Source organism: Lichenostomus cassidix, chromosome Z (assembly GCF_008360975.1).
Source record: "Lichenostomus cassidix isolate B80296 chromosome Z, HeHo_3.0, whole genome shotgun sequence".
Classification (NCBI taxonomy): Eukaryota; Metazoa; Chordata; class Aves; order Passeriformes; family Meliphagidae; genus Lichenostomus; species Lichenostomus cassidix.
The window spans coordinates 50,492,339-50,507,086 of NC_139511.1; the positions used below are offsets into that span (position 1 = coordinate 50,492,339).

At 39.2% G+C, this 14,748-nt stretch overlaps 1 long non-coding RNA gene across 1 annotated transcript; it reads right to left on the reverse strand.

The window, feature by feature from the left end:
- Positions 1-901: 901 nt before the first annotated feature.
- On the reverse strand, positions 902-14,494 carry LOC146424872 (uncharacterized). The gene is made up of 3 exons (XR_014846913.1): positions 14,072-14,494; positions 4,735-4,867; positions 902-4,640 (listed from the first exon to the last, which is right to left on the reverse strand). It is a non-coding gene; the product is annotated as an uncharacterized LOC146424872 (long non-coding RNA).
- Between the last annotated feature and the right edge of the window lie 254 nt (positions 14,495-14,748).

Genomic DNA, 14,748 nt, shown 5'->3' on the forward strand with positions numbered 1-14,748 from the left:
AGTGTCAGGTTGGACAGGACTTAGAGCAACCTGACCTAGCCGAAGATGTCCCTGCTTACTGCAGGGGGATTGGACTGGACTATGTTTAAAGGTCCGTTCCCACACAGACTCTTCCATTGTTATATGGCACAAAAAAAGGTATTGTATAGCAAAAAACACCCATAACAATTTCTAAAGGAAAAAGGATTGTATTTCTATTTTGTGCACACAAAAGACAAGCTCATAGCCAAGACGCAAGTCTCTGTACATACTCGTACAATCAAGAGCTGAATGTGAATCCAAATATCTCAGCATTCATGTTCTATCATTAAATGCTGACTAACACTACATTCCAAGACATTTCAGATTTTGTTATTCTTAAACTGTCATGGTAAGAATATGCTGAAAGTTAAGTTTCCTCTCTTCTCTGCTGTTTTCATTTGCACTGGAAACTGTGAGTTGAAAGCAAAATTTTCATTCTACTTTTTCTAATAAACTCAAAGCACAGAGATAGTATAGAAGAAAAAAACCCAAACCCAACCATACCCACCAAGCACCAACACACACACACACACACACACACACACACACATGAGTGTCCTCATCCCTTTAGAGAAGGCTTTGTACTAAGCTCAAAGGATTTGTTTTCACCTTTCACAAATGCAAATATTTTAGTCATAAGTAAGGTTAGATACCTTTAGTACACGTATGTTAAGCAAAGCAATAATTTGAAACATGGATAAGATTCATCAAGCTTCCATTAGCAAGCTATGTTATTCCAGTAAGCAGAGATATTCAGACTTTCATTTGAAGTTATTATAAAAAGTAAAAAATTATGCTTTATACGGCCACACACACACACACACACCTTCAGAGTCACTACAGAGAAAGAGCAGTGATATGCTATTAAAAAAAGCAATGGTTTCATTTACAGGTTCTCACCTAATATCCCCAACTGACTTAATTGGAACTTCATCTTGAGGCTACAGGAAAACCACTTACCCAACAAAGTTAGAGACAGCATTCATAATGATGAATAGAAACTTCTGACTAATTGTGGTAAACCCCTGAATTGCATGGAGTTTTGACAGGCATTTTATCAAAAGGTGTTAATGCCCTGTGGCATTAAGTGTGCCAATTTGTTTTTTTGCCTGAAGGGACCAAAGTGTACTAGAGGCAAGGATTTCCCAAGTTTCTAGGGAAGCAGCACCTGTGATGCTTTAGAAAGACTAGTCTGTGATTTCACATGGTGTTCTGAAAGGCTCCATTGACATTTGCTTTCAGAGCACAGTGACACTGGTCTAGTTATTTGTCCTTTTTATTGGTCTTTCCGTAAGTGGTTTTGCATTTACACATTTCAGTATGAAGAGAAGCCTGTTTTCAACTAGAAACTCACATTTAATGCTGGTGATAAGTCACTGTGACCAGGAAGGAAAGTTGGCCATTGCTGAAAGTCTCTACAGACCACCCTCAGTATTTCAAAGTCATGCTGTGCAGCACACACACAATTTCTAGCACTGTTTTACATAACCATGCAGCCACCTGTTCTTTTTTAAGAGAAAAAGTCTGTGGACTTCTCTTTAATGCTCTACTCTTCTTTTAGGATATTCAGCAAGTCAAAAGCTTACGTCCAAGGAAAATCTCTCTCATCATGGTATTTTCGAGACGCAAGGATGCAGTTTTAAATTGATAGCTGTGTGTACAATAGTAAATAATTTCATATACTGAGAAATACATGGGAAGCAACAGACAAATCAGTGCCTCTGCATTTGGGACAGTGTTATTTATCTCATTATACAGGTTTATACCCAGTCTGAATGGCACTAATACAGTTCTGACCACTAACAGCCTAACAATGTTTACGCCAAGGTATGTACATGAAACAACAGTTGAAATATCTGAGCAGTGTTTCTGGGAGGAACTGTATAGCTGACAATCTATTTTCTAAATTTCAGTTTTATAGCAAAGCCAGAACTAAAGACAGACTGAAATTACATCTTTAAGGAATTCCTTCCAGGTGCTCCTAAAAGAAGATGATGTATCAGGGTCACGTAGCTGTTTACTGCAACAGCTTGTGTTTTACTTAATTAAATGAAGGGTTGTATTGATGGTATTTCACTTCTGAAATGTTTTGGAAATTATGCCTCCATGGCATTGTTTTATAACAGCAAAGGAAGCCAGTGCAAGGTGACAAATCTTCACAACATTGAACTATACAGACTCATAAAAGATGCTCAGTCACTGGTTGCCCTTTGCTAGCGCCCAGCTTTTCCGTAATTTGGGAGCAGCCAGAACACCTTGCCTGTGTGAACAAAAGAAACTCACTGTGAGACACCTGGCTGTTTTGAAAACAGGTAGAAACAGACAGCAAGAACTCGATTAGGTGTGCCACTGCAACATAATCTGGGAACCCATTGCCCTTGTGCAGATGCATTGTGCTTAACTGTCCTCATCATGGCTGTACAGATGACATATGAAGTATATCCAGGGGTACAGTCTAGGGCTCACAACACTTGCCATGGGGAAGCTGAACAGTTTTCAGTCCCTTATAGTCTTATCAGTCTGTGACAAGGGGTTCAGGTAAAGGTTTTAAAATAGAAAAAGTGACTAAAACTGCTTTAGACAAATGCTATATAAGGTAGCAGTTGCTGAACCTACCCAGAAATCCCTAGAAATATTAGTATTTAAAAGGTCTTACATTTCACTAACTTCAGAGAAGTGTGTGGCAGTATTGCCATAAGAAAATGGGAGCCACAGAAATGGGAATGAGTGAATATATTAGAGAAGATCTTTCAGCTTCCCTGAAATATTTCTCTCACAGCATTTCCCCAGTCCTGCTCTCCATCCTCAGTAGCTCCTCAGCATAAAAGCCTGACACCTCACTGGGCTCCTGATAGCCTCCCCCTCCAACAGTCTGTCCAGGTCACAGCAAGTGAGACATATCTAGGCAAGTGCTACTACTTCCACCCCTGCCTCTGTTAATCACACGTTTAAAATTACCATTAAAATCCACATTCATCATACAATCTTGACTCTTGTCAGCAGCAAACACACACAAATTTTTTTTTTAAATCCTCACACCAAAATCAAGATAATATTTTCACAACACTGAATGAAAGTGGACAATTTACGTACAATTCACCTCCTGTTCCTTCATCACAATTACAACAGAAATTCTTCACAATCATTCCACTCTCACCCATTGTTCAGTCCATGTTTTGTTCATTACTGCTCCCCACAACCACCCTTATCACAAATTCCTTATGCCCCACATCAGGCATCAAAAAGAATTGTTGTGGTTTGACTCTGTCTGAATGACAGATGCCCACCAAAGCTCCTCCTTCATTCCCCTCCTCAGCTGAGCAGGGGAGAGATATGTGACAAAAAGCTGATTGGTCGAGATAAGACAGGGAGAGTTACTCGGCAATTACCATAATGAGCAAATAAAAGGACTCAGCTTGGAGAATTAATGGAATTTCTTGCCAACTAAATCAGAATAGGATAATGACAAGTAAAACCAAGTCTCAAAACCACCTTTCCCCACCACTCCCTCCTTCATGGGTTTAACTTTATTCCGGTTTCTCTACCTCCTTCTCCACAGTGGTGCAGGGGGTTGAGGAACGGGGGTTGCAGTTAGTTCATCACATATTTTTGCTGCTCCTTCCTCCTCAGGAGGAGTCTTTTCTCTACTTCAACCTGGGATTCCTCAGCATGAGCTCACAGCACACAGTCCTCCATGAACTTCCCCAGTGTCAGTCTTTCCCAGAGGCTGCAGCTCTTCACAAACTGCTCCAGCATGGGTCCCAATGGGGTCACAAGTCATGCTAGCAAACCCTCTCCAGTGTGAGCTCCTCTCTCCATGGGGCCACAGGTCCTGCCAGGACCATGCTCCAGTGTGGGCTTTCCAGGGGGTCACAACCTCCTTTTGATATATCCATATGCTCTGGCATGAGGTTCTCTGTGACCTGTAGGTAAATACTGGCTCCCCCGTCATCCTCCACGGGCTGCAGGGGCACAGTTGTCTCATCACAGTCTTCACCAGAGGTTGCAGAGGAATCTCTGCTCTAGCACTAGGAGCACTTCTTCTGCTCTGGCACCTGGAGCACTTCCTTTTTCTTCACCTCCTTCTGCACTGACCCTGGGGCGTGCAGAGCTTTTTCTCTCACGTATTCTCACTCCTCTGTTCTCCAGCTGTAATTTGCTTCTGGCCAATAATTTTCACCCACTTCTTAAATATTTTATCCCAGAGATGTTGCCATGGTCACTGATGGGCTCAGCCCTGGGCAGCAGTGGGTCAGTCTTGGAGCCAGCTGGCGCTGGCTCTGCTGGACACAGGGAGAGCTCCTGGCAGCTTCTCAGAGAAGCCGTTCCTGTAACCAAAACCTTGCCATGCAAACCTGCTACAGCTACACTTTGTAAAGAGCAGTGGTGCCAAGCTTAGCTCTGTCATGGTTTTTGCTGGTACAAGGATAGCACGGTATTTTTCAGAGCTGACTCTCAACTGTCACATCAGTTTTGCCTGTAAAAGCCTGCAGTTCTCACGCACCTGTCTATAGATAACACCATTAACTTTTTTAGCTCTGTGGTGCAATTCTTTGCTGTTCTGGGCATTGCTTATAGCTAGAGAATATTATGCTCCTCTGAAATCCACATAAGGTCTGCTGTTGAGACAAAGATTGGCACTTAACCCTGGGATTTCTTTTTGTACCATCTCATGTTACATTGTTATCCTCAGAATTTAAGGCACATACCAACCTAATTCAGATAGGTGGCCATACAATGGTGTCTTAATATCAACTCTCTCTCTCATAGGTTAACAAGATGGTCTTGTTAAAGAAGAAAAGAGATCCATTGTGGGGCTTTTTGAACTGTTGAACCTGGACAGGTGCTATATCAATGGGAATAATTTATAGTAATCTAATACTCATATAGATGTTAAGAAATTAATTATAAAGTTTAATTCACAGTGCTATAAATCACCATGTTTAAAAATTCAACTGATTACACAAGTTATGTTTTTTAGGGAGACATTCAGCATTTTAGATTAAATATTTTTTTAGAGGAAAAAGCTTAATATCTTCTTTAGAGCAAGCCTTAGTAAGTTTCAGTGTTTTCTAGGTGAAAGACTGTAAATCTTGCAGGCTACAATAAATTCAGGATTATATCTGTTTATTTCAAAAGAAGAAAATTACTTTCTAATTTGATAGGAAATTGCAAGCAGTTATAATTATACTCACACTATCTTAAACATAAAAATGTATGCAAAAAATTGTATGCTACATAGTATGATACAAAAAAATATTATAAAATAGAAATGTTCTGTCATGAGTTTGAAATGGCATTAGCCATAAAGAGAATGCACTGATGAGCTAAGCAGTGTTGAGACTTGAATTAGTACCAGGTGTTACATCCTTTTACCTCACAGGTCACTGTCTTAACAAATGCAAGTGCTCTTTGCAAATGTATCTGACATTTTTCTTGATGTATTTAAACACAAAACAAGGTAAGACTAGTGCTTCTCTCAGGAGCCATTTCAAAGTTATTTCAACAGCATTCTGACATAGAGTTTGTGCAGAATAACATTTTATCACAAAATTAGGCTAAAACTTTAATACATTCTAAAGGTAGGCAATGTGTTTGTTTCCATGAAGTTGCTAGACTGCAGGCATTCAGGTTGTGTCCTTTCAGGAAATTAAATGAGCAGACTGAATTATTACTTATCCTGACAATGCAACTTGAGAGAGGGAGGGTGGCCTGGCAGGGATGGATGGACACCAAAAAATAATGTAGCAAATTTAAAAAACATATGATATTTTGAACTAGAAGGAGCCCTCAAAGATCATCAAGTCCATCTCCTGGCCCTGCTCAGGACATGCCCAAGAATCACACCATGTGCCTGAGAGCATTGTCCAAATGCTTCTTGAACTCTGTCAGGGTGGTGCTGTGACCACTTCCCTGGGGAGCTTCTTCCAGTACCAACCACCCTCTGGGAGAAAAAAAAATTTCATGATAGCCAACCTAAGCTTCCCTTGACACAACTTCAGGCTATTCCCTTGGGTCCTGTCACTGGTCACCACAGAGAAGAGATCAGTGTCTTCCCAGAAGTCTATCCAAAATAATATTTCTTAAATTTTACTTGGGAAACAATACAGTTCTCCAGTTTCTCCAATAACACAAAAGACAGAAATAAAGTAAACAAGAACTACTTGAAACGTTCCAGCACTTCTCTTTTTGCCATCCTCCATTACTTGTGCCCTCAGAAAGGAGCACTGTTTGATTTCCAAATCCTCTGGCATGACTGTATAGAACTCCTTATTTTTTGAATAGTGGTTTTTTTTGACGCAGTAGGAGGTCACCCTTTACTGACCTATTCCACTCCCATCATGCAGCTTTAATGGCCTGCAGTAACAAGTACATCGAGGAACACATACAACTAACTGTGTTTTAGTTTCTTCACTCCACTGTTTGCTAGGTAATTGAGACCTATTCAAACCCTTAAATTGTCAGTCTCTGTCTCTCTCCTTCACCTATAACAGCTTCTCCAATTTTGTCCATATTTGACCTGTCTGTCAAATATGGTTGAAGACTCAGAAATAAAAATCTCCAAGAAATGCTGTGAAAATTCCTGTTAGGGTAGAAGACTATTTAAATCATATTTTGAGAAGGTGAGTTAAAGCTACCTTTTCCTCATCAAAGCAGAGAAGCTTCATCTGGATGGCCTATAAGCACACAAGTGCTGTCCACCTGATCTGCACCTGCTCATCTTTCAGGTATTGGTAATGTACACCTGTACTCAACTGGACCAGTGTGAGAGGAACTGGGAAGGTACTGGGGTGGGAGAATGGCATTTCAGAGAGCAACATCAAGGTCATGGTGAGATGATGAGATTCTACAAAGAGAGGGTTAGTAGTGTTTAGGGCACACACAGCACAAATCCTTCAGGAAATCAGGCTTTCTTATTCAAAGGAATATGGTGTGACACATATAAACACAGACAGTAGGCAGGAATGCAAAACGTAGTGGTACTCTGATGCAATAGAAATACGTTTTAGCTCTGTGCCATATTAGAAAGAAGTGACACTATAAATACTGATCAAAGCACAAAGTCATGTCATCCTATGGAAATAGCCTTGGTCTAGACATCTGAGCAGACGTTGCTCATTAAGGAAGACACCACCCTCAGACGAGAATTTAATGAGTGCTTTCACAACATGCAGGTAACCTTTGTAACCGTATCATTCAAATGTCTGAGTTGATAGTGAACAGTGCCCCATTCTCTGCAATGGGAAGTCAATATTCTCTTCAAAATTAGCAAGAACTCAGGATCTCTGGAGCCTGAATTCTTAAAAAATCTTTCCCACAATTTGTAGGCTCTCAATCACTACTTTTTTTGACTGCACAAAAGACACACAGAAAAGATTCACACAATGTCAAGTGTGCACCACTGATCTCAACCAGAGTAGAAGTTACAGCTAATTTTCTAATCAGAATTTACTCATCCAAAAGCTAGCCATTAGAGTAGCCAAGCACTATGTGCCATCAGTAGCCTACTGCTAATCCCCTATAGACTGCTAAGAAATGGAGGATCTTCTCCAGGAATAGAAAGGATCATGTTATCATGTCAATCAATGATAACATGATCAACGGTACCACGTCAATGTCTAAACAAAGCTTATGCCTTGTTTGAAAGTAGGTAAGAGTCCATCACTCCAGCAGCCTTATTCTAGGTAGCTCTATGAAGAGGAGCTTGCATGTATATAGAAGAGTTCCAAGTTCTATATCCCATTCACACCACCAAATTTTCAGATACTCCCTAAGATTTAAAATAACACTTTCCCTTCACTGTAACTACCCTGCCCAAGAGAGTTTTATTCTTTTCTCTTTCAAGACATTTAGTCAGGGAAACATGTAACTTCTGTTAAAAAATATCAGGAAAACTATAGATAATAACCTATAATTTTATGAAATGCCAAATATTAACATAGATCTATTAAAACTAACTTACATGAAGCTTGCTGCTTCTACTTGGCATGACTGGCATAATTCAAAATACTATTGTCTCCTGTACTCTGAACAAAGTCCTATCTGTACCATTTCTACATTTTCTGCAGTAAGACAATGCCTGGCAGTCTTGAAAAAGCTCTTCCTGAATCCAAACTTTGCACCTAATGTCAGTTTTCAAAGTAAAGCCATCATCCTGACCAAGGTTTTCTAAATATGGCATGGCCTGATACTGCAATGCTTTTTAAAAAATTAGCTAAATTTATTTGCATTTAGAGAATACACATGGCTGCCAGCATTTATTTGAAGTTTAAATCACATTCAACAGTACTGTAGAATTGTACTCAGCCTGCTGGGAATATACTGCTGAAAATCAAAACGGTCTCATTAAAGGAGATCCTCTTGACACATCTGATTCTGCACTACCTCTTCATTTGCCATTGTGGGCAAGGACTTTCTGGGATATTTGTGACTCAGGTGATGAGGTGTTTGAAAAGACTAAGAAGTATTTTGCCTCCTCACTGTTATAGATTGGACTCACAGAACCAATACGGAGTCAAGCCAATTAAAAATTTATAATTTATTAGCAAGCAGTAGCGAGGATAGCAGCGCTGGGCGGCCAAAGGCGTGCAAACCTCCCCCCTTCTCCCACAGTCTTTTTATAGGCTTTTATCTTCTGGGCTACGTGTACTGCGTTTTCTGTGTTGCTGAAGGCTTCTTCTGTTCTTCTTCTACTGAGACAGTACTTTGCAGAATGCCAAGGTTACAGATAAGTTTTTCCCACCCAAAATAGCTTGTCTTTGTTTAAGCAGTGTTAGCAAGACCTGCAATTTTCTTTGCAAGAAGTGTTAGTAAGATGTTTGATGAACAAACAGCATTTTTCTATTACACTCACTATAAAATACAACCTGTAATAATACCATTGTGATTTTATTTTCTAGGCAGCTAAACACTACATAGTCATTCACTCACTGTCCCACAGTGGGATTGGGGAGAGAATTGGGAAAAAGGTAAAACTCATGGATTGAGATAAAGATAGTTTAATAGGACAGATAAGGAAGGAAAAATAATAATTAAAAAAAGAATACGCAGAACAATAGATGCACAATGCAATACAACTGCTCACCATCTAATGCCAGCCTGTCCTTGAGCAGTTGGTCCCCACTTACTACCCAACTCCTCCAGTTTTATTGTTCAGCATGATGCCACATGGTGTGAAACATCCCTTTGGCTAGTTGGGGTTAGCTGTCCTGGCTGCCTCCCCTCCAACTTCTTGTGCACCTCCAGCTTCCTCACTGCCAGGACATCAGAAAATGAAAAGTCATTGACTTTGCGCAAGATTTGCTCAGCAACAACTAAAACATCTAAATCTAAATCTAAATCTAAACCTCAGAACTGTACTAGCAAATGGGAAGAAAGTTAACTCTATCCCAGCCAAAACCAGGACAAACATAAATAATAGAATGAAGTCATAGTCAACTTAGAGTGTTCTATAGAATCACGATATAACCTAATGCACACAGGCAGGACAAATGACATCACTGAATATCTGGCTTCTACCCCAAGAATGTAAATACAAGCATCATGGCACAGAATAAGAAGGGAAACATCTTAATCTGGGGTTCATAGTGTCCATTTTGAATTTCACTGTTTTACAGAAGGACACCATGTTCCCATAGGCAGATCTCTTCCTAAACTATTACTTATGTGACTCTAGACTAAAACAGGACTACAGCCTTCTTCATGCAGATTTTTCCCAGACCATTGAGTGTTTTCTTCAACATGTCCTTTTCAAAAAGAAGTTTTAGTAAGACTGAGTTCATAGAAAGTCTATCTGTTATTAAAACATTTGAGACTACTACACTAATTTTTTTCAGGCCTGGCTTTTCTCCATTAAAGCTCAATGAAACACTGTCAGCCAGCTGCCTGCTTTGTAAGATCATGAACCAATTGCACAGAGATTTCTTTACAAACTGAAGAAAGCTTTTCTTAAGACACTGCAATACACAGCTCTTTAAGCATCAGTAGGCAAGTAATCCCTCAGCTGGCTCAGCTGAGAGAAAGATTTGTAAGCTCTATGCCCAGTGGTACTGTTTGTTTGTAATGCAGTAACACTTAAAGGTACCATCTAGGGAATAGGACCTGCTTGTCTAAATACTGCATTTTCTCATGCATGGGAGAGACAGGTCATTTAAGAACAAACTGGAATCTACACCCACACACATCTTACTGTAAGAGAAACTAGAAGCAGAGATCAATAAATATTAAGACTCACACTTTTTCTGTGTTACCTATGTAGTTCCCCAATGTCAACAGCAATTGCAGAACTAAAATTGAATCAGAATGACAATACTGCTCATCACAAAAATCCTTTTCCCAAGTAAGGTATTTTGCTTGGAAAATCCAAACCAACTCTTTCAGCTCCCTCATCCCTAGCCTAACTATCATCACTACACCCTTCACAGGTTCTACAGATTTTAGTATCATCAGATGACTAAACTGTAACTTTCAACTGTCAGTTTCAACCTTCACTAAGCCTACAGCAGAAAGATAAAGTAAGGATGTGATGGTCTGGTTTATGATGCCATTTGGTTGATGGTCATCTTGATTTACAATTTATGCATTCGTTATAGTCAAAACAGGAAGTGATACTAATTGAACAGCAACCAATAAGTTGCTTTAATGCAAGTCAAGGATAGATTTCCACAGGAAGTGTGTACAAGAAAATTAGTTAAATCTCATAGCATGGTACAAGAGTTGTTGAATACTCCAAAGACACTTACTAGTGCACTGTGATTCATGCTTGCCTTAATGACAGGGCTTGGTTATCTAAATACCTTTCAATACAAATTTCCAGTAATAAAATCTAGAATAACATAGAATTTATCTGTAGAATTACTTCTCTTAATGATTGTACAAAGTCCACAAAATTAATGCCTTCCACAGTCCTCAGGTTTTCAGAGTACACTATATAGCTCTCATTTTGTGCCTACTATTTGCATTTCCATTATTTCCACCTTTAATCCTTCCAATTCCACAATTAATGTTTCCTAATATTCCCACTGATACACAAATATACTATTTCAGGCTTCAGGCAGAAAAAAAAGGTAAGAACAAGCCAGCCCATTTACTGATAAACTGAGGCATGACAGGACCTGAACAGTCAGTGCTGTGTCAATATTTCTCAGATGTGAGTTGCTTTGTAACCCAGAAAAATGTTCACGAATATCCTAATCTGCTGATCCACTGATACATTTCCCATAACCCATTTTGTTATTTCTCATGTTTTGCAAGTTTTACAAGTTAGACCCATGAAATTAATCCCATTAAAAGAGTCGTCTAGTTAACTAATGAAACGAGGCTTCATGGGAACACCTCTGGCTAAGGCAGGATTTCAGCTCTGAGCTCCCCATGCCTCTAGGTTGACTCACACAATATCCCTTCCACATATGCCCAGTACAGCTTCTGGTGGTCAAGTCAGGGCTCCAGAAATTAGTCAGATATCAGCCAATGAGTAGGTTTAATGTAAAGGTGAAAAAAAAGCAAAGCAAAAGAAAACAGGACATGTCTTTAAATTAAAAGAACCAAAGCTTCAGGTGCTTGTTTTGGAATTTCTCAAAAAAGTAGCCACTACCTCAGTGTCTGAGCCTTTTAAACAGATTCAAGCTTTTAGAACACAAATCACTAAAATTCATGGATTTTCATACGTGGCAAAGGATACTTGGCTTTTTAATCCCTTTGTAATCTGTTTTCTGTTTAATTTTTCCTTGGATCTTGTTAGTTTTATCTGAGTTGAGGCCATGCTAGAATTCAAGTCAGGCTGGCTTTTTTTAATAACCAGAATTTATCCCTGCTTTGATACCACAACTAACAACTGAGTTTCGTTCTAGCATTATGCTGGTACATACAACTTCAAACTAAAGAAGTCAAATATTAATGCATTGTTTGGACAACTTGATGTACAAACTCTATGGTGTGAGCCAGACATAATAGCCTAATTATACAGAATTTCTGTCGCCTTTTTAGGCAAAAAAAATAAATTAAGAGTTCAGTAGTGTGTTTCATTCAACTGCATTTTTTCACTTTCCTGGTCTGGATAGTTTTCTGTCTGATTTCTAAATTGTATAGAAATGATATATTAAAAAGGAAGAGAAATCTTGACAGTTTGTTACCCAATATTCAAGATAAATGAAATCTCTTTTCACAAAGTACTTTCAGCACTGAGCTTATCAGATCACTACAGACTGAACATTTGCAAGACTGGGAGCCTCTGGCTACAAAGCAAAGTGTTTCCTGAAGTGATTAATGTCAGCCTGTGAGGAAAGAAAACACTCTAGCATTTAAAATTAGAACAGAAAATAACAAAAATAAGCTCAGTTAGTTGCACTAATGGCAATGATGATGAATTTAGAGATACCCTGAAGACAATAACATGTCATACTGCAGGAAAACCAAATCCTCGAAAGCTAACTGTTTGTGCCAAGATGGTAAGCTAATTATATCATTGTATTATTATGCTACTGTTCCAGACAAAAAAAAAAAAAAGAAATATTGAAGTTTATATTGAAGATTGCTTATCCAAATGCATCTGCTATACAAGCAGTGAGGTCCAGAGAGATATAATCAAGAATTGGTAGCCTACACCCTGGTTTTAGTAACCTCAAATTCTTGTGTGATGCCCTCTTTCTCATCTGTAGGGACTTTAAAAGGAAAAGGAGTATTTACCTGTAGTTTAAATTACTGTAAAGTTAGTATAAAACCTATAAACAGGAAACTGGAACTCCTTCAACAGGAGGTCTGTTTTGACTCCTGACTTGTTTGCCAGTTCATACTCTGTGTACTCTGTTTGCCAGTTCATACTCTGTGTCCCTGTGTACTCTGTTAGGCATTGTACAATTACAGAAATATGCACTATTGCACAGTAACAGGAAAATTGATCCAGATTCTTAAGAGAATTCATAAGCTCTGCTGCAGGCTTCCTAGCGAATTTTAGAGAAGCACTTTCAGAGATGTTTTTTCATTTCATTGTGTTTAAAGTGATGATTTAACCCTATTTTGCCCCTGCTCAGTCCAATTTATATGTTGGGAGCCAAATCCAGAGATCCTCTTACATGTAGTTAGTTAGATTGTACCTCAATCAATACCAAATATTGTCTGAAGTTTGTAGGAGCAAATAATAGTCTTCTACTGCCATGATCTACATACTTCTCAAAAGAGACCCAGGAGTCCTGGCAGTTCCCAAAACAAGGCATTGTAATTCATCAGGAAAAGAAAGCCATTTTATTCTAATCATGTATTCTGATGCTCATATTCAAAGTTACATCACCATCAGGAAAAGAAGAGAGTGCCTACATTAGCATTTTACTTTGGATGAGAGACACATTTCTGAAACCAATTTCACAATTAGTCCCTATTAACAGTATTTTGATTTGCACTGCTGGTGGTCTCGGAGAATAAAATTGAAATCCTTTTGGATGAAACTAAACCAGAGAATACACTCTGTGAGCACAGCTAATACTCCGTAAGCTCTGTGACTTTCAGCTCACAGGACCAGATGGGACCTTCTCAAAAGTGTAATATACTACAAATATACAGAGATCAGCCACAAAAAGTACATCAGTTGGATGCTGGATACTCAACACCAAACATTTCAATACATCTACACATTAGGAATGATCCTGAAATTATATTTGAAAATGTTTTAAAGTTACTCAGCCGGTACTCATTATTTAGATAAGATGGGAAGTACGATTTTTAGCAAAATTAAAAGTCCATAGAGAAGAAGGCCTTAACCATATGCAAGAACCTCAGCAGAACTACTCAGCTCATCTGGAGAGTCAAGATCTCCATCAAGCACCTGGTAAGAAAGGTCAGGTATCTATGTAAAGGTTCAGCCTCAGCAAAGTTTTGTTTTCAAGGCTTTTGTCACCTTAACTCAGTTTTTCTCCTATATAGCCTATGGCAACCACATCAGTAGATGCAGGTCTCTGGTTCAGAACTTTCAATTGCCGACTTCTGAATAAAACATAATTGAATTCAGAGCTGGACCTTGCCCATTTGATCAATTCATGCACTTCTTAGAAGCACTTACCAGGATTATCAAGCAGCTATCCAGTTAAGTGAGTCTCAGCATCCTCTGTCACCCCACTTTCTTTCTCCTCCTTCCTTCTCTTGCTCCTGCTTTTGTTGCATGGCTCCCCCTCGCTCAGCACAGGTTAAAATCCTTCCTGAACTGATTCATATTGCTAACCCAGTGGAAAACTGTTTTCTTTTTTAAAGGTAGGTGAAGGATGACTAAGATAATGTTCCATAGAATGGGTGAATTAAACCAACTCACAGGGACACAAGGGACAAAACCAAACTGAAGACAAAAAGTACGTAACCACAACAGTTATAAAGAAGAGGAAGTCCTTATCCTTCAGTAGCTTTCACATTGGGTCACCTGTAAAGCTCAGTTTCAGCCCAGTTATCCCCAACCCCCACACCTTTTAAAGCATTTCACAACTAGAAACTCTATCACACAACACCTGCAAACAAAGCTGACGTGATTCAGAACTATATTGCTACAGAGAGGTTGTGATAAACCACAGCATGCCTCAACTCCTCCCACCATCAGTGAGAGGATGGCCTATCCTCCCTCTCAGTTTGGCTTCAGCTGAGTTGCATTCACATCTCATGTACCAGCTTTTGGTGACCCTTCTCTGTCCAGCACAGGTTTTGTACACACGATAACTTTAAGTGTTATAATCTGTCTATCATCTACCTTAA